The sequence below is a fragment of the Dasypus novemcinctus genome, chromosome 3 (genome assembly GCF_030445035.2).
Source record: "Dasypus novemcinctus isolate mDasNov1 chromosome 3, mDasNov1.1.hap2, whole genome shotgun sequence".
Taxonomy (NCBI): Eukaryota; Metazoa; Chordata; class Mammalia; order Cingulata; family Dasypodidae; genus Dasypus; species Dasypus novemcinctus.
In genome coordinates, this window is record NC_080675.1 from 180,345,944 (window position 1) to 180,366,643 (window position 20,700).

The 20,700-nt window shown below is 44.3% G+C and overlaps 1 protein-coding gene and 1 pseudogene across 4 annotated transcripts in view; both read left to right on the forward strand.

Moving 5' to 3' along the window:
* The window catches only part of GABRB3 (gamma-aminobutyric acid type A receptor subunit beta3), a 230,996-nt gene that overhangs the window by 142,609 nt on the left and 67,687 nt on the right, over positions 1 to 20,700 (forward strand). The gene's annotated exons all lie outside the window — the stretch shown is intronic.
* LOC101446151 (transcription initiation factor TFIID subunit 9-like) lies at positions 7,757 to 8,554 on the forward strand (annotated as a pseudogene).

Below are 20,700 nucleotides of genomic sequence, written 5' to 3' on the forward strand. Positions count from 1 at the left end.
AGCCTCTTGTGGCTTCGTGCTTAATCCATCCTGTAGTCCTCTCTCTCCTGGCATAGGGCTTGTCTCTTAGGGCTTCTGTCCTTGCAGCTTGGCTGTGGACCGAAACTGGTGTCTTTTCTCTCACATTACAGTTCCCTTCTTCCCCTCTCTGTCCTTCTGTGTCAGCGCATTTGTGTCAGCCCAGCAAGGGGCAGGGACACAACCTGAGTCACGCCTCACTGATGTAGTCCACTAAAAAGCCCTATAGCAATCTTAGGTAATCTAATCAAAGGCCCTTTAGCTGAATTTAATGCGATCAAAGGGTATCATACCCAGAGGAATAGATTAGTTTACTAATGTAATCTTTCTCTTTTGGGGATTCATAAAATAATCTCAAACCACCATAAGCCCTGAACTGGAAATAACCCAAAGATGTATCAACAGGTGGAATACATAAAAAATATTCTGGTATATCCATAAAATGGAATGCTACTCATCAGTAAAAGGGATTGAACTTTGGACACACCTGGATACAGCCTCAAAATAATTATGCTGAATTAAAGAAGATAGACACAAAAGGATTTATATAAAATTCTAGAAAATGAAAATTAGTCTATCTTGATAGAAAACTGGTAATTGCTTAGTGGTTAGAATGGGAAGGTAGGATGAAGGGGAGTTGAAAGTATGATTACAAAGGGGAAGAAGGGAGCACTGGGAGGCGATAAATATGATCATTATCTTTATTTTGGTGATGGTTTCACAGGTATAAGCATATGCCAAAACTTGACTGTGCACTTTAATTATGTATCAAACCTCAATAAAACTCTTTAAAGAGTTATAATATCATAGACTCTAAGCCTCAAGAAAGAAAACTGTCAGGGAGACTGTTAGAGTATTTTTTATAGTAAAATATATATAACATAAAATGTGCCATTTAACCATTTTTAAGTATACAATTCAGTACCATTAATTACATTCAGAATGTTGTACAATTGCCACCATCTATTTCAAAAACTTTTCCATTATTAATAACTTCCTTTCCTCCTCTCTTCCTCCAGCCCCTGCTAACCTGTAATCTATTTTCGGTCCCTGTGAATTTGTCTACTCTAGATTTTTCATATGAGTGGAATATCTGTCCTTTTGTATCTGGCTTATTTCACAACAGTTATAGTTTTTAAAGACAATTTTGTTACACAAAAAGGGGAAATTTTAGTTTATAATACACATTTATTTGGGCTACTTTTTGCTTTTGAAGGTTATGTCAGTGGATCTTTTTGTCCTTCTCTAGGTTTTGCACTGGATCTTCCTCATTCTTGCATGTGCTTCCTGTCCTCAGTTTACTGTAATCACTTTCCTCTAATAAGCTACTTTCTGTAAATGCTTCCTTTATCACAAGAACATTTATTCAGTTGAATACTTAGGCCTGCTTTCTCCTTCTTAGTTCTTCCTCTCCTTGGGAGCAGTGCAGCCACTTTCCATATTGAGTTATTATGGACATTTTGTTGCTTGTTCAGATGAGATGTGGATCCCTAGCCATATCTTCATGCTTATCTTTGAAATGAGCTGAGACCATGTCCCTCTTGGCTTTGAGGAAATTCTATGGCCACAGTTCTTTCAACCCTGCAGGTGGATGCCTCAGCCATCTAGACTTCATGAATGGGCAACATGCTGGAAAGATCAAGGGATGGGAGTCTTGGATTAAATCCTGCTTGGACAGTTCATATCTGGGTAGCCAGAACAACCTTTGTAAATGTCCAAGACTAGGTTTTCTCATCTGCAAAATGGAGATAATAATAGGTCTGCCTTGCAGAGTGTTGTATAGATTAAAAATTGTATAATGATATAAGAAAACGGGAGTGACTCTTTATCAGTAAATGACATCATTACTAGTTTGTATCCTGCCTTCTGGACACAAGTGGGAGGGAGCGTATGGCTCTATCCCATGTCCACCTCTGCTTCAACCTTCCTGGAACCCCCATCCTTGCTGCTAGCATCACCTACTCCTATTTAATTCAGATCTCCAGGATGGTCAACTTGATGGAAACCATCTCTTCTCAGCCTTCATGCCCAAGGGGCTGTGTTGGAGCTCAGTGCTGGGGAGGTATGTTCCCCTCCTCGTCCAGGCTGGAACAACCCCCCCATAGGCAGTCTTCCTGGTGGGTCTCCATTCTGGAGCACACGATCTGCCTGTGGCCAGGGCTCCCTCTTCCTCCTCTCCTTGTTGGGCAGTGTGAGTCAGTAGAGGGGACAGATGGTGCCATGCTAGACTGTCTTCCAACAACACGGTGATGGTGGTGACCTGAAAGCTGAACCTGGAGCTTTCTGAGGGCAGCTGAGAAGGTGGGGGTAGTATAATAAAAAACTTGGCTGGTCTTTGCCCCTGGTTCCTGGGAAGTAATGTCTACATTCATAGAATTTTCCGAGGTAGGAGTGTCTTTTCTTAGTCACAGTGGCCACCAGAACACACAACACACCTGATAGGTCAGATGCTCACAGGCTGAGGGGGTTGGGGGGAGAGCTTCACCTGTAGGCTTAGGGTGGGGCAGGCCACAGCAGAAGACCAATCAGGGGATTAAAGCCACATCACATCAGTCTGACCTCTGGGGAGGGGAGGAAGGCTGGAAATTGAGTTCAACTGCAAGGGCATTGTCTCTATCACTTATGACCATGTAATGAACCCCATAAACATCTGGACCCTTGAAGCTCATGTGAGCTCCATGATTGATAACATACATCAATGTATGGGAGGGGGATGTGTCCTGACTCGGGGAGAGGACATGGAAGTTGCCTTGGAGATGCTCCCAGACCTATGCATCTCTTCTTCTGGCTCCTTCTGATTTGTGTCCCTTGTTGCTAACCTTAAAACATAATTGCATGTATAGCCCTTTCCTGAGTTCTGTAAGTCATTCCAGCAAATTATGGACCCTGAGGGAGTGCTGGGAAACTCTTGATTTGTAGCCAGTGGGGCAGAAGAGCCCTGAACTCCTGGCTGGTGTCTGAAGTGAGGGCAGCCTTTTGTGCCCTTAGGCTGCGGAGTCTCAGGGGCTCCGGGTTTAGTCGGAACTGCGCTGCAGTTGGTGGTGGGCATTAGAGCAGTGGGTAGAGAGAAACTCTTAACTAGTTTATCCTGGACTAGAGGAGGGGACTGCTGCCACAGCAGAAAAAGAAACTGTGGACTGCTGCTCCACAAGTGCCATTTGAACCAGTCCACATGCATTTCTTGACCCCTGCTCTGGGTGTGAAGGGCAAAAATTGAGTACAAAGAGTTGCTCCCCAAAGTGCTGACAATTCAATAATTCCTCAAACAGATGAGTCCAAAGGGATGTGCCAAATGTAAGAGCAAGATATGCACAGTGTCCTCCCATTTCTAGAAAAAGGGAGGCAGGGGACGGGCCCCCTGAGCCCAGCCTAGGGCTTCAGGAAGTGCATCCTGAGGGCGGTTGTGCTGATCTGCTTCAGCAGGCTTGGGAGGTAACCAGGCCAAGGAAGACAAGATGCCCAAGCGCAGAGGACACAGGGGTCAAGGCAGGGCACCTCAGCCAGAGCCAGGTATGCAGGTACCACCTGGGCAGGGAAATGGAAATGGGGTCCAAACTGGACAAGAGACTCAGGGATAGCTATAACATACAATTTCCCATTGTAACCACTTTTAACTGTACACTCGGGTGGCATTAAGTTTATTTACAATGCTGTGCTACCATCAGTCCATTACCCAGACTTTTTCATCACCCCAAAGAGAAACTCGTCATTTTTCCCTCCCTAGACCCTGGTAATCTTTGACCAGTTTTCTGTTATTAATTTGCTTATTCTAGATATTTCATACACATGGAATCATAGAATATTTCTTCTTTTGCGTCTGGTTTATTTCACTGAACATAGTGTTTTCAAGGTTCATCTATGCTGTAGAATGCATCAGAAGTTTATTCCTTTTTAGAGCTGTAATATTTGATTGTATGGGTATACCACATTTGTTCATCCGTTCATCTATTGATGGACACTTGGGTGGCTTCCACCTTTTGGCTATTGTGAATAACCCTGCTGGGAACATTGGTTTACCACACTCTGTCTGAGTTCCTGCATTCAATTCTTTTGGCTATATACCTAGGAGTCGGGTTCCTGGGTCTTATGGCAATTCTGTTTAACTTCTTGAGGAACTGCTGAACTGTTCGCCACAGCAGCTTCACCACTTAGCATCCCACCAGCAGTGGACGAGGATTCTAATTTCTCCACATCCTCACCAGCACTTACATTTCAGGAGCCTTTGAAAGAGTCTAAGCAGAGATGTGATATGTGTTTAAAGGTCCCCACGGCCACCACATCTCAAATAGATTAAATGACAACGAGAGAGAAGTGGTGAGGCATTAGGGACCACTGCCTTGTGCCAGGTGAAGCTGTCACTTAGTCTTGCTCTTTTAGAGCTCAAGATAATGGGCTGGAGTTTCAGAAGATGGATTTATGGAACTTCATGAGAAATTGGGTGTGAGGGGAAGACAGACAGGGTTCATCGTAACTCCCAGGTTTTTGGCTTGTGCAACTTGGTCTTTGGAGGTAAAGACTAAAGAATGAACGAGCTGAGGGCACGGGTGAGAAAGAGTTCCTGTCAGGATTTCTTAAATTTTGAGATACCTGTGGAATATTCAAGTAGATAAGCCAGTTATGCTGCTAGAAAACGAATTTGAAGCTTATAAAAAGTCTGGGTTAGGAATATAGATAATTGATATAGATAAGTAGATGATGGTTTAGATAGATGGATGAAAGGATAGAACATACATGTATGTACACTGTACTGTGGCATTTAAAATCATGGGCAGGGCGAGGTCACTGAGGGGAGTGCATCGTTGAAGAGCGCTCAGGAGTAGATACGTTCCAGTACACCTGGAAGAAGAGGTGTTAGGTGGGGAGTGGAAAGAGATGGGGCCATAGAGCTAGGCAGGGCCAGAAAGTCGTGGAGAGCCTACAGCCACCCAAAGCAGCTTGTTGATAAGGAAGTATGACAGGCTTCTAAGCAGGGGAAAACCCGTTTCAGTTTTGTGGGGCGACCTCACTTGGACACTGAGTGAAGGGTGGATGCGTGGTCTGGGCTGTTCATTGAGATGCTTTTGTCATGGTCCAGGTAAAAAGTCCAAGGGGTTGCACTGAGGAAGTATGGAAGGGAAGGAATGGAGTGGTATGAAACGAGGGAGGGGAAACTCCTGGGAATTTGTAGTTGTTCATAACTGTGGCTGACTCATGGGAGCCGGGGATCAAGGGTCCTTCCCAGGTTTATACGAAGGGAAGGGAGGAGTTCGCTCAGGAGAAGTTAGGAGTACAGAAGGACAAAGACTTCATGTTTGGTTATGTTGTGTTTTAAGTATGTTAAGGGTATGTGTGTGTGTTTGTACATATATACACATATATTCATCGACATGCATATAATCTTCTAGAGTCTGTTGAGGTAGGAGGCAGGAGTTCTGGGAGGAGGGCACTCTGGACTTGCACAATCACCAGTTGTATGGGCTAGCTGGGAGTTGGGAATGGGCTATCCAGGAACAGCTATAGAGCAGGAAGTGGATTCAGGCATCATCCATCTTTAAGGGCACTTAGAGGAAGAAGAACCCGAAGACGAGGCTGAGAAAGAGTGGCGAGGATCACCGAGGCTAAAGCAGAAGCAAATGCCAGGAAGTACAGTCAGCAGTAAAGATGCACCTGAGAGGAACTGGAAATCAGTACTGCAGCGTGTCCTGTAGATGTGGCTATGTGGAACCCAAGGTTTCTGCAGGGGAAAGGTGGAGGAAGCCAGACTGAATGGGCGGAGTGTGGGGAAGGAAGGGAGCAAGGCACAGAGGTTACTTTGCCCAAGATCCTCGACTGAGAAGCAAAGGTCATCGTCTTCATCGGTCACCCTGAAGAATGTTGGATTCCTCTCCTGCCCTAGTCAATAGAATTCCTGCTGAAATGATGAAGGCACAGCAGGCTGTGCCCTTGAGGATGACCCTGGACATGACCTGTTCTTTGTCACATCTGGGACACCTCAGGAACCAGAATGTATGCCCCTTCCCCTTGAACCTACTTTTCACTGGCATCATGTGCAGAGTGCAGGACCACGGATGCATGGCAGTGCCAGATCCATTCAGCTAGGGCCAGGGGATTTCTCCACTATCCAAAGGGGGTGTGCCTGAAGGACAATGCACCTGAGTGGGCTCCACCACAATGGCTTCCTTCCTGATGACGCTGCAGCCAGAGCTGCTTTTCCTCTTCCCTAAATGTTTTCTTTTCCCTTCCCTCTTGTTGCACTCTTGACTTCTCTCACCAGCCTCTCTGCACACCCCTTTCCAACTCCCAGCTCATGCTTTCCCCATGCATTTGGCACCATACTGGGAAGCTCCTTCAAGCACTGACATTGTTCTGCATTGGGCTGTGTGAGTTCTTCCCCCTCTAACTTCAGAATTAGCCAGGAGATGCTCTGATCAGAACAAGGCAAGGCAATGCTTTCATTAATTCAGTTAGATCAGCCTAATTGGGCTCTCCTCGTTGGTTTGAATGTTGTTGAATTTGCACCCTGGAGTTTGTTTGCTGACTAGCTCAGGGTAAAGGGGATTTGTCTTCACTGGAGACAAGGGAAATGGTGACTCTAAGAGAAGATTCTTATACAATTGTTGAATTAATATTGTTCTGAGAACAGCTGCTCATATCAGAGTCCTTTTGCCACTGGGGCTTACTTCTTCACCACTATTGCAACTAAACCAGCAGTTAATGATATTAACTTCATGTTTAAATCTTCAAGAACCATCAATGGATGGCAGAATTAAACTTCAATTAACCTCTTTAATTACTTTCGCTGTGAAATTAAGGAATCTTCCAAAGCAACCTATGACATGCTTTTTGATGCATATCTCCCCTGCTATTTTGTGCATCTACTCACATTAGAAAGCACAAATTCTAGGACTTATCAGAGAGCTGGTTGCCTCAACAATATTGTGAGCTCACTTGTCCTTTTTCAGCTTCCTTCATGGTCTATTGAGTCTTCGCTCTTTCCTCCCATATCAACTTTCATTATTAGCAAATGGAATAAAACCAGCATGCAGTAAGAGCTTACCATGTACAAAGCAATTACTTTTCTAAGCACTTTCCATGAATTAGCTTCGCAACCACCTTATGAAGAATTAAACAATGTTGACTCCTCCCCAGCATCATCTGCCTTCCTTCTAATTTGCTCAAAGAATCTCAGGTTTGTTCCTTTATTTTCTTCAGATAAGGGAACTCTATCCCTACCTCAGATATAAATTCTGAATAGTCATGGCACCCTATTCTCCTTGCCAGTGATTTGGTGAGATGGAGACCATGTAATCTAGTTCTGGCCAGAGATAGGGCCTGTCTGATGGAGTTGGGCTCCCTGGGAAAGTTTCTTTTTGACATAAGTGACAAGGAAGTTGCAGTGCTGTTTGTAAAGCAGTGGTATGTTATGTTATATGATATCTCATTCTGCATGGCCATATTACAGTCAATAGTAGGGCTAGCCTGAGAAACAAGACAACTTCTGGGAAAGAAGAAGAAAAAAATGACCCCAGGTCTTTGATGACAGCATGGAACCATTAAATGAAACAACTTTGTTGTATGTGGGATGCACAAGGTTGGGCACTTGGCGCCATGATGGTGAGGACCATGTTGCGGCTGAACATCCTGCTCACCAGTACACCAAGGGTTGGAAAAACTACACTAGACAAAGAACCTATGTCAAGATCAGGACTGAATACATTAATGTGGGTGATTTAGCTAAAGAAGTTGATCACCAGATATCATGGAGTCTGGCAAGATGGCCTCTCCCAAGAGCATGCTGAAAGATGCACAGATGATGGCACAAATCCTGAAGGATATGGGGACTACAGAATATGAGCCAAGAGTTATTAGCCAGATGTTGGAGTTCGCCTTCCGATATAGAACCACAATTCTAGATGATGCGAAAGTATTCCAGATGATGCAAAATTTATTCAAGCCATGCTAAGAAAGCGGCTGTTGATGCAGATGATCTGCAATTGGCAATCCAGTGTCATGCTGACCAATCTTTTATTTCTCCTCCCCCAATAGATTTTTTATTAGATACTGCAAGGCAAAGAATCAAACCCCTTGCCATTGATTAAGCCATATTCAGGTCCTAGGTTGCCTCCTGATAGATACTGCTTAACTGCTCCAAACTATAAACTTAAGTCTTTATGAAAAAAAGGCATCTGGTTCTACAGGAAGAATAACAGTTCCCCGGTTAAGTGTGAGTTCAGTTACTAGCAGACCTAGTACCCCCACACCAGGCACATCAACCCCACAAACCATGTCTGTTTCAACTGAAGTAGGCACACCAATGTCCCTCACAGGGCAAAGATTTATAGTACAGATGCCAACTTCACAGTCCCCAGCTGTAAAAGTGTCCATTTCTGCAACATCTGCAGTTCAGTATGTTCTAATTAATCCATCATTAAGTGGGTCTAAAAACATTCGTATTACCACTAACATGGTGTCATCACAAAATACTGCCAGTGAGTCATCAAATGCATTGAAAAGAAAACATGACAATGATGATGACGATGACTGTGATAATTTGTAATCTAGCCTTGATGCATGTGACATGTATACTTGATCTTGAATCCATTGTTCTTAAATCATGCATGCTGGATCTTTTCAAGTTCTGTTTTAGAAAATTTAATTAGTATTTAATAAGTAAATATGGTTACTATACTTTTCAACTGAGATGTTGGATTTTCTTTAGGAGGATTAGAAGTGGTTTTTTGTCAGCTTTTAAGTGTAAAAAATAAAGTTGTCATTCCTCAATATGATACTTTGGCAATTATATTTTAGAAGCTTTTCCCCTTATCACCTGTAGGAATAACAGTTTCAACAAGTCAAGGTGTTGTAGTCTATTCATTATTACTAATAAATAAGTGTGTTACCTCCAAAAAAAGAAAAGAAACAACTTCAAGACTTCTTATGGGAGATGTATCAGACAGCTATTGTGATAATTATGCTGTGTAACAATCCACCTAAATATAGTAGCTTCAAATCAGAACCATTTTTTTCAACTTCACATGTTAGCAAGTTGACTGGGGTTTGGCGGGGGGAGGGGCACTGATCTAGACTGGACTCAGATGGGCTTGGTTCCAGATGGGTTCCACATGTCTTTTCATCCTCTGGGCTTGTCCACATGTCTTTTCATCCTCTGGACTTGTGGACTCACTGGGGCATGTGAAGACGGAAGTGCAAGAGGTCAAATCTAACCATGTAAGCACATTTAAAGCCTTTGCTTATGTCTACCCCTTAATGTTTTACTGCTCAAAGCAAGACCCATGGCCAAGCCAAATATCAATGACAAGAGAGCATCCCTGATGAGCATCTGTGCAAAGTCACATGGCAAAGAATGTGAGTATGGAGAAAGGCAAAACGTTGGAAGCAAGAATGTAGTCTACCAAAGGAGATAGATAAGCTTACTTCCTGTTTAAGCCAGTGGAGGCAGGCTTTTCTGTTACTTGCACCTGGAGGCATCCAAGTTAATTGAAATGTGTTATTTCTAGTTTCCTGATTTATAGGTGAGGAAACGTCCTTCTGGTGCTATGGTGAGTAAAGGCAAGATTATCATTTCTAGGATATTTGCTCGGAGTTTTAAAAAAATTATATATTTACCCTGTTTGCTTAGATTCCTGTCTCCCATATTGGTTTTTTAAATAATTCTTTGGGCAATAAGGGATAGCACATATCATTTAATTGTACCCTTAAAATGAGGGAATTTTTGGTATTAATTCTTTTGGTATACCTCAGTAAAGCTGTTAAAAGAGATCTTCATTACTTGGTAAGGTAATATTGAAATGTGGAAAATTTTAAAAACATATTAAGTAAAATACCAGGCATGTAGGGATGATTCATTATTTGTTAGCAAATAATTATCTTTGGGCGCCCACACTCTGAGTTTTGACTTAGAAAATTAGAGATTTTCAATTTTCTCCTTTTAGTCCATTTGTAAATTTTTCTGTAAATCTGTAGATTAAAAATATTATGTTTTCCATTAATTTTTTTCCACTAATGGCCTACCCATCCTTGATACTTCCGATCCTCGCTCATCTACACAGCACCATGGAGACCATATAGTTTACGTCCTGAGTTCGAGGGCAAACACGTCACGTCTTCCGTCGTCACCCCCACCACCCTCACCTTTCACCTGGGATGAGGTAGTGACCTCCGTTCTCCTCACAATAAGCAAGGTGGAGCTTTTAAAATGCAAATCCCAAATGTCCACTAGCTTCCTAATGCTTTTCAAGCACAATCCAAAAACTTTTATTACAGAAGCCTGTCACCCCGGAGTGTCAGATTCTGCCTTCCTCTCTCGGTCTGAACGTCCTTCCCTCCAGCCTCTGTCCTCCTGAGCCCTTCGGCCCAGACTCCCCTTCCTCCCTTCTTGCCGTGGGCGTCCCGAATCCCTTCAGGACTCTCCCAAGCCACCGGCACAGCCTCAGCACCAGCACCCTCTGAGAAGGTGCTTCCAGCAGGTGCGCTTTGGCTGTGCTCCTGTGGATTGGGTTCAGTGCCTGCCTCGCCCTCTAGAGTCCAAGATCCACCGGGGCAAAGCCTGTCATCTACCATGCAGGACACACTGAATCCTTGTTGAATGAATGAAGAGAGGAAGGACTGCAATTTACCTATGTGCGTGTTCTTTTCTTCTGTGACGCTCTAAGCAAGACATCAACTTTGTCTTATTTCTCTTGGAATCCCAATCCCTCGCCCATGGACTGGCATTGGCAGGTAGTAGGTGATCAGTAATAAATAAACGCCAAAACAAAGGGCTAAAAAGGTCCCAGCTTGGAGGCCAGGCTGGGGTTACCCACAGGGATACTCTGATGTCAGAACCAGTGAGATGAGGCCCCGTCACGCACTCACTCACTTAGAATCAGGCACTGGGTCTTGGTCACTGAGGGAATGTGGTGCTGGGGTGTCTCCCCATCCCAAGATAATGCCAGCGAGAGTGACCCCTGCACTTGGCTGATGCCCACAGCTGCTAGGTTCAGAGGTTGCTGTAAGAAGTGACACTCTCCCTAAGGCTGCAGTGTTGCCTGGGGGGTGCACCCAAAATGGGCTCTCACCTCTGATTGCTCCTTGACACTTGCACTGTTTGCTCCTCTGTTTTCTAGCTGCCCACAGTTTCAACTTGAGTGTAATCAGAATTTTATTTAACCTGATAATTCTGTATTACTCAGTCAAAGGGGTTCTGATGCAAAATACCAGAAACTGGTTGGTGTTTATAAAGGGTATTTATTTGGGGTAGGTGCTTACAGATACCAGGCCATAAAGCATAAGTTACTTCCCTCACCAAAGTCTATTTTCACGTGTTGGAGCAAGATGGCTGCCGACATCTGGGAGGGTTCAGGCTTCCTGGGTTCCTGGGGCTTGCTTCTCTCTGGGGCTGCAGTCTTCAGCATCAGACTCCAACATCAGAAATCCTCAGTTCTGTCCTTCACCATGCCTTTTATCTGTGAGTCCCCACCCCTGGGTACAGATTACAGATCAGATTACAAACATAATCCAACATCTATTTTTGGAATTGAAAACCATATCAACCTGCTACACCTGGTATGGATGCACTGGGAAGTTCCTGAAGCAAGTAGAGAATGACTACTCAGTAAACTGGTAAGCACGACCTGGGACATTTTAGGGAATCATACAATGTTCGGATTCAGAGGAGTCTTGCTGGGTATCGGGAGGAGCCGTGCTCCAAGTGGAACTGCCAGGATTCACAGGGGAGACAGCAAGCCGGGGATGGCCCAAAGATGGAGGTGCCACTTGAGAGTCCCCTGCAGAGAGGCGGACAGAGCGCAAGGCTTGAAGGACACAGAGCAGCAGGGCGACATCCAGAGAGAAGCAGGGCGCGTGGGGGGCCGAGCAGACTGGCCACGGGGAGCAGGAGGGCAGGAATCCCCGGGCCAGTGTGGCCAGCCCACATCCATGGGCCCGTGTTGGAAGGAGGACCCTGTGTGTCCGGAAGGGAACACGCTTTGGGCTCCAGTGTGATGTCATCAGAGCCAGTCTGCTCACAGGGACAGGAAAGGCAGCCGGGCAGCATCTGCCTGTTAGAGTGCAGGCCCCAGCAGCGTCCGGAGTGTGGGTGATGCCTCGGAAGGGGACAGCCTGCAGCCCAGGGCAGGGCTGTCCTGCAGCTCACCCATTCTAACAGGGCACTCAGGGCAAGTGCCTGGGGGCAGGAGGAAGGTCGTGCGCCACACTGACTGGGTGTGGAAGGAAAGATGGACCTTAAAAAGACTTCCATGAAAGAAAAGATGGGCCTCGAGGACAGTGTCTATGTAGAAGTTTCCAACACGTTGTGCCCTGAGCCCACAACATGTATTTCCTTTGTCAACTTGGCAAGTATGATAAATGAAGGAAATGAACAATGGTGACTGAATGAATACAAGGACTGGTTGACAGAGTCCTTGATTAGATGAATTTGTGTCATAAATACTGCCCATTGACTGGCAGAACCCCTCTTGTAATAACTCACTGTATTTAGCACTTACGTGTCAGTACAGGTAACTGCTTAGGGTGGGTATCTACTCACATATGGACAGATAGTGCATTTCCCCGGTTCTTCAGGCTGCGTGCCACTTCGTTACTGCAGGAAACTCTGCAGCTGCGTACGAACCTTGCTGTCCGCTGTCTTCTTTGTCGACGTCTGGTTGTGGCACAGCCACGGGCCCGTGGGCAGGTGCGTGGGCCAGTGGACAGGTGTTCCTTGGCCTTCTTTGCCTGACCCTGGGCAGGGTAAGTGAGCCTCCCGAGCAGTGCTGGTGAAACCCGTCAGAAGCTCACGCGCTGCCCCTCTCAGCTCCCGGGGTTTCGGCCATGGAGGGGTAAAAATGTAATTCCTGAAAATGCAATTCTGGCCATCAGTTTGTATTCCAAAGGACGTGCTCGCTGACCCCCTGTGATCTAGCGTCCCTGTACCTTGGGATCGTCTTTGAGCCTCAGCTATGCAGCTGCCAAATCCAAGGGGACAGCAGGTGGCCTGAGCGGCGCTGAGCAAAGCCCGCTCCTCAGACCGTCCCCACTCTTGCTTCCCTTTGGGAGGGAACAGCGTTCAGCGACCAACTCCCAGACATTACTTCTCTGACTCCTGTCCTGTGTGGGAAGGAAAATAGATCATTGCAGGGAGGTATTCAAAAAAAGCACATGGATCATGGTTAGAGGGGCTGGCTTAGTTTGCCAGGTGTGCTGTAACAAAGAGCCGCAGGTTAATTGGTCAAACAACAGAAACTTGTTATTCGAGAGGCGAAACTTCCCCACCCTGCCCCGCAGGGTCCTGTGCGTTGTGGCAGTGGCCTGCTGGCCGTCCCTCCCGCAGCCTCTTCCTCCACCATGTGGCCACCTCTCTGTCCCTCTGCCCGTGTGCCAGTTGTCTGAGTGTCTGAATTTCCTCTCCTGGAGTACGCAAGTCATAGTGGACAAGGCCACCCTCATCCTGTTTGGTCTCATCTTACCCAATAACATCTTCAAAGACCCTACTGACAAATGAGTTCACTTTACTCTGATGGCCTCCAGAGGACACGGAGTTAAATGCTGAGCAGGAGACGAGCACAAAGTTGGTAGCTTTTGTGGCACCACACCCTATACATTTTCTAAACGACACGTCTCACAGACTTAACGACACGTCTCACAGACTTAAAGGTGAATGTAAAGCAAGTGAATCATGACTGATTAAATTACCAGGTCTTAATTATATTGCCAGTTATAAATTATGAAGTCTAATTCTGATTAACACAGCAGCTAATTAATTGACATATCTGGTTATGTGAAAACTGAATCTGGCATGCACGGTTCCAGACTCGTGGAGGAAAGTGAATTTACAAGCTGTGCGATGAGCTGCATGGCAATGGAATCCTGAGGAGTCCTGAGAGAGCCCACAAAGGAATGAGACACATAAAGGACACAGGAAATTATTGTTCCCACACTAAAAATAGTCTAGCTGCTATCCAATATGAGGCAATTCACAACTGGAAAACCTGTATTTTCATATCCAACATTACTCACAGAATCAGGAAAATGTACAATTAACTTGATAGTTGATGCTCTAACCAGGGCCTTGGTGACGAGGGACCTTTTGCTACTTTGAGTCACCATCTGGAAGCTGCATTAGAGTTAGCTTTCAATGGCCTGGTGTCTGCTTAGCTGGTCCGCAGCTCTGTGTCATGGCTCGTTTGGACTCATTTGAGTATGAATAGTGTCATATTATGTTTAATTTAACAGGACCACAACTCCCAGCCGAGGGCGTGCACTTACTTTATTAAAACAATGCTTCTCCTTTTGAATAATTTTACGGTTGGTATTCATTTACCAATTTCCAAGTAAAACACGGGTATTTTGACAATTGAATAATCCTTTCCTATGGGCACCACTGATACTTCACCTACTCCTTGTAAAGCCTAAACCTTCCATGTTTGTGGAGAATATGCCTGCGTACACGGTGGAAGGGAATAATTAGAAACATCTGTTTACATTTGCCAGCAACAGATATTAGAAGATTTAAAATAAGTGTGACCATCACCCAACAGCATAAAGAAATTGGATTTATAAGAATGTCTGAATATCATGAGGGCACTGGATTTTCCACCGTGACATGTGCACGTTTGTGCGTGTGTAAGGATCCTTTATGAAGTTATATAAATAGGCAAGCAATGTTAACTTGCACTGCACAAGTGCTCTGAAATCCTCATTTCTATTCTTAATTTATTGAAAGAAATAGTGTGAGTTTGAAACGAACACTGCAGGTTGGACTGGTGGCGTGGCTACCGTTATTTATAGCATCAGGATGAGAAACGAGGTAGGACAAGCTTCTGGGTGGAAATCCCTGATCCGAGGCAATCCTCAGAGCCTGGGCCGGGTGCCGTCGGAAGCTGGTGGGGCGAGAGTCACGACCGGGTCTTCCGACTATCATGTCAGCTGCTGGCGTGGAGCTAATGGTTTTTGTTGAGACCCTCTGGAAGTGGTTTACAGCAAGCCCGTGGTGCTGGAATCAGTGGGAAGACTCCCTCACTCAGCAAGAAGAGACTCTCCTGGAACTTGATGTGCATACCATGGCAGGAGCTGCTCACACCTCCGTGGTTCCAGACACACTTGCATGTTTCTAAGCATAGACCGTTGATTTCAGGAAATAGCTTCCTGATTTTAGAGAGGCCAAATTTTTTTTTTCAATAAAAATAATTACCAGAATACGTATTAATGGTGTAAAAGACTATGTGCAAAAATAAGAATTGCAAATGGAGCTTTAAAAAAAAAAATACCAGTGTGGGGCCTTACATCCCGAGATTCTAGTCCAGGGCCGATGGGGTGGACTCTGGAATTGGAGGGTCTCACTGATCTTTAGTTGGCTCACATATTCATTGGGGGTTGACAACCACTGATAGACTTGGGGTGCAGAAATGGCAGAAAATGCAGGGCTTGGGTCATCCAAGGAGATCCGATTTTATTTTCAGTTCCATGAAGAGCATTTGGGTTCAAAGCTAAGGAGTGTGTGATCTAATTTACATTTCAAAATATCACTTTGACCAGTTTAAATGAACTGGGAAAGGGTGAGGGTCATTTAGCATTGAAAACGTGGATAACCGTTAGCAGGTTATGGCGGTGGTCCAGGCAAGAGAAGATGGTACCTGGAAACAGTCAATAGATTTGAAAATAAAACAGACTGGCTCTCTGATGATTTGGTTACGGGAGATATGACAGAGAAAGAGAAAAGATGGCAAAAGGAATAGAAAATAGAAATGTCAAGAGAGTAGTAGGATAAGGAATCAGTGCTCCAAGGGTTATCTGGGATTCAGGTAAAAATGGGAAGTCATCAGCTGTAGATTTGGTTAAAAGAATTGGGAATGAACACAGGTCACCTTGGAAGGGAGGAAGAGGGATCAAGACTGAGGCAATCTAATATTTAGAAAGAGATGGGAGGTGCCAGCAGCCAGTGGAGTAGACACACAAGAGGAAGAAGTATCACAGAGCTGATGAGACTATTTCAAAGAGAGAGAGTTTTCATCCATGTTGCCAACAGTTTAGATATCAAGTCAGATGAGGACAAAGGGGTGCTGTTTGGAGGTCTTTGGGTGACCTTACTAGGACCAGAGCACATCTGTTGGACTGGAGATGGAAGCAAGTCCCAGGTAGACTGGCTAGGGGATGGAGACTTCTGTGTCCAGCCGAAGAAATTGTAAAGAATGCTCAATATAAAAACATTAGAAATGGTGAATAAATTATAAGCATTGTTTAAGTGAATCACTTAATTCATAGGAAAATAGGAGAAATCCCTGGGGGCAAAAAAAAGGAATAGGGGTTGGAAAGAAAAGCTGTAAATAAAAGTATTGTAAGCAACACTTGATGGTTGAAAGCCCTGGGGCCATTTGCCCTTGATAACCAAGTGGGTTGGTGTTAATGGCCCTGCAGGAACTGGAGACTAGACTAGGTAACACAAAAATGCAGAGAATCAAAATGAAACTTTCTGCACACTCAAAAGGCTATACCTTCAGTGAAAGGGTGTGCCCTAGTTTGCCTGGGCTACTTTGACAAATACCACACAGTGAACTGGAGGTCAGAAGTCCATCATCAAGGTGTTGGCCAGGCTTGCTTTCTCCTGGAATCCATCGCATTCCGACAATCCTCAATCATATGGCAAGCTCTCTCTCTCTCTCCCTGCGTCTGTTCACCACTGATTTCCACAGACTTCTGGTTTCTCATGACTCACTGTGTCTGAATTTCCTTTGCTTATAATGTCTCAAGACATATGGATCAAGAGCCATTTGATTCAATTTGGCCTCACCTAGATAGGATCTTTGAAGATCCTATTCACAAATGAGTCCATACCTTTGATAGTAATACAACCTTTAAAGGTCTATTTACAAATAGGTTCCAACCCATAGGAATGCAGATTAAGACTTGAGTATGTTTTTTGTGACTGGTATAACTCAGTCCCCAACAGGATAATTCAGAAAGAAGTCCCCGCCCATCAAAAGCAATGTATCTGTCTTCGTCTGGGCCTCAGGTTTAAAGGAAGCATTATTCTGAGAATTTGTATTTCATGCTTATACTATTCTTGATTTGAGTTTTGAATTTAAGCTTCAGAAGAATTTTCATTGGGAGTGATGCGATGTTATCAATCAGTCTGGAGTACCTGCTGAAAGCACATACAGAACTTTTCAGAGGAGAAAGACCTGCAACTTAGATTACACAGAATTCTGCTCATTCATTCAGGAAATATTTATGGAACTCCTATTATGTGCTAAGCATTGTCCTAAGTGCTAGGGATACAACAGTGAGCAAAGCAGACAAAAAGTTCTTGAGCTTATGCAGCTCACGTTTTAGCACAAGGAAAGGATATAAACATAATAAATAAATGTAATGGATATAATCTAAAATATTATCAAGGGATGGGGGTGTGCAGGGGGTAAGGCTGCCATTCGTTTTAAGCTGCTAGATTGCTGGTATGCAATAGACCAGAAATGGTTTGGCTTTCACAATGGTGATTTATTAGTTTAAAAGCTTGCAGTTTCAAGGCTAAGAAAAATGTCCACATCAGGGCCTCATCAGGTGATGCTTTCTCCCTGACTGCCACCAGTCCTCGCCTCCTCTTCACATGGCAAGGTATATGGTGGACTCCCTTGCCTTCAGCTTCTGCCTCGGTGGCCTTCTCTCCCTGTATTAATCCCTTTTATCAAGGACTCCATAGGAGGATTAAGACCCACCTTGAGTTAGGCAGTACTGCAGTAATCTAATCAAAAGGCCCTTAACTGAATTAATCGTAATCAAAAGGTCCCATCTACAATACATTCACACCCACAAGAATGGGTAGGCTCTAAGGACATGCTTTTTCTGGGGCCCATAATAGCTTCAGAGTACCACACCATAGTAAAGATAAGGATTACTGAAAAGGTGTATTTGAGCAATGACTTGACTAAGGTGAAGAAGTCAGCCAGATCGTTATTTGAAGAAAGAGAGTTCTAGGTAGAGGGGACAGCCAATACAAAGGGCATAATATGGGAAAATTTTGATTTCTTGGGGGACAACAAATTTCTAGAATGAGGATAGTGAAGGGGACATTAGCAGGGAATGAGGTCAGAGAGGTGGTGAGTGGGCCAGTGTGTGTTAACTGACTCTCAGTAAAATAAGGGAGCCATTGGATGGTTTTGAACAAAGAAATAAATTTTAAAAATCACCCTGGCTGTGTGTTGAGATCAGAGATCAGACTATGGAAGAAGAGGCTGCTCTCTCCAGTTCTTCTTGAGGCTACCATATTATCTAGGGGGTGAGAAGAGGGTGGTTTGGCCCAGGAGATAGCAATAGCAGTGATCAGAAGTGGCTGAACCTGCCTTTATTGTTAATGTGGACTCAAAATTTGAAATGGACTGATGTAGAATGTGAGAGGAGAGTTAACTCTAAAGATTTTTATTTCAGTAACTATTAGGAGAAATTGCCATCAAGTGAACTGGGAAGACTGCACGTGGATCCCTTTTGAGGGTAAGATCAGCAGTTCAGTTTGGACGTGTTGAGTCGATTTTAGAGTTTGATGAAAACATTGGGATGGGAGATAAAATTTGGGAATCTAAAACTGTGAAGCTAGAAGAGATCACCAAAGCAGTGAGTGCACATGGAGAAAAGAAGAAATCATTATTTGGTTGAGTGAATAGATAATAATACAGAAACAGGAGTCCTGGGGTACTCTAACATTAACAAGTCGAGAAGAATTGGAAAGAGCAGCAAACAATACCAGGGATGGACCAATAAGGTAGGAGGGAAAGCAAAAGAATGTGTGTCAAGAGCAGCGAAGTGTCTGAGATTTTACCCTACTTGCAGGCTAACAAATTAGCCTGCCACAGTTTCATGGATGCTGGAAGAAGACAAAAACCTCATGGGTCGGAGACAAATGATAGTGTATTACTCACATCCAAGGCCAGCTACATAATTTATGGGGCTTTGTACAAAATGAAAATGTGGGCCCCTTGTTCAAAAAATAGGAAAATATTGCCATTACTCTCATCCAAAGCTTAATACTGTGTTCCTTCCACCTTGCTTAACTAGGTGCATGAAAACTGGCGTTTTTGCTTCTTTCTGGGTTTGATTACAATAATTATAAGTGTATGGAAGGGATTCTTATGTTAAAACAAATATTCATTTTTTATTTTATGACAAATTTCTGTTCAGACATGATTTTGGCTTGTCTGCCCTCTTGAAGGGATTCAGAGAGAGGTAATTCAAATGGTATTCATTTTAGAAAATGTAATAGTGTAAACTCTATAAACTATGTAATGGAAGAGATAACCTTTATCATTTAAAAACATAGAATTGTTGACCTCATGGTCAACTGCAGTTGCTGTGCTCAAGCAAGGGCAGAGCACAGAGGCATGAACTATCTAAGTCAATACATGGTGCGCAATAAGAATTTGGAAAGTTCTCTGATAGATCTCCAGGTGTACACTTGAAAACTCAGTTTTTTATATATCTTTCAAATATAGAGGGTCTGAGGGGGTTTTGTCCCAACAATATGACTGCTAACAGCCAGTTCTCCAAGCACTTTTGGCTGGATGGCAAGCCTGGGAGCCTTTGTATCCCTTTTGGAAGCCTATTAATTGAACAGAGTTGCTGGAAAATAAAACTATTCATCTGATTAGGCACAGTATGCATGCATGTACGTGTTGTGGGTAGTATAGATGCATTGTTGCCTGAAGAGCCTGGTGTCTTTATTGAGTATTGTTCAGATAATGTTCATTTAAAATAAAGGAGAATCTTCACTGACTTCCCAATTTTCCAGAACCTTATGTCAAAAGTTCATCCACACAGCATATGTATAGATGTTGCATTATCTGTTCTCAAAAGGGCACCCTGTTTAGTCTTCCATCTCACCCATATTTCTAGGGTCTGACTCTAGATGCCCCGGGGTAGTATTTTTCTGGGGTGCGATCTGGGAGTCCAGGATCTCATTCTCTAACTCCTGCTCTGGCCACATCACTGGAATCACCCCAGCCCTCACTGCTGCTGCTGCTGACCTCATGAGCTGGCTCTCGATTTGGAAGCTATTTAGGTAGTAGGATAAACAGTGGAGCGATTGAATGAATAGGGGATTCAGATGAGAAAGATGAAAGAGGCTGACATACAGCCTCTATTTTGGGTTTGTTTGAGTGTGTGGGTGGGTGGTGGTAGAGAATGAGGAACAGATTTTGGGTAGAAAGTTAATTTTGGACATCGTGAGCTTGGCTTGCCTGCGGGGCATCTGGATGGAAGCTTTCAGAAGGCAGCTGGATCCATTGTCTGAAGCTCAGGGCTAAAGTGGGCCACAGACACCGATACAGGAGCAAAGGCCTGGAGGCTGGAGGCAAGATTGGGCCAAGAGGGGATGCTGTTCTCTGCTAGCGCCTCACTGCCAGGCTTGGGAAATAAAGCACCTCCTATGAAGAAAGGCTATCGTAGTTTACAACCACAGGAGGCTGTGGACAGGACATTTAGGGAAAATATTGCATGTTTGAAGGGGCGAAGTGCCAGCAGGGAGCGGTAGGTGAGAGGAAGCCCTGGGACAGGTCAGGGTTAGCCAGACGCCCCTGCAGGCCAGGCCCTGGTTCCTGTTTCTTGTTTTAAAAGGTGTGGTAGCCACTTGACAAGTTTGGGTTTAATTTTTTATTTTGTCATTTCAAAATACCTCAAAGCAGAAAAGTGTTTTATGAAAAATCTAGTGGCTTGATTTTCCAC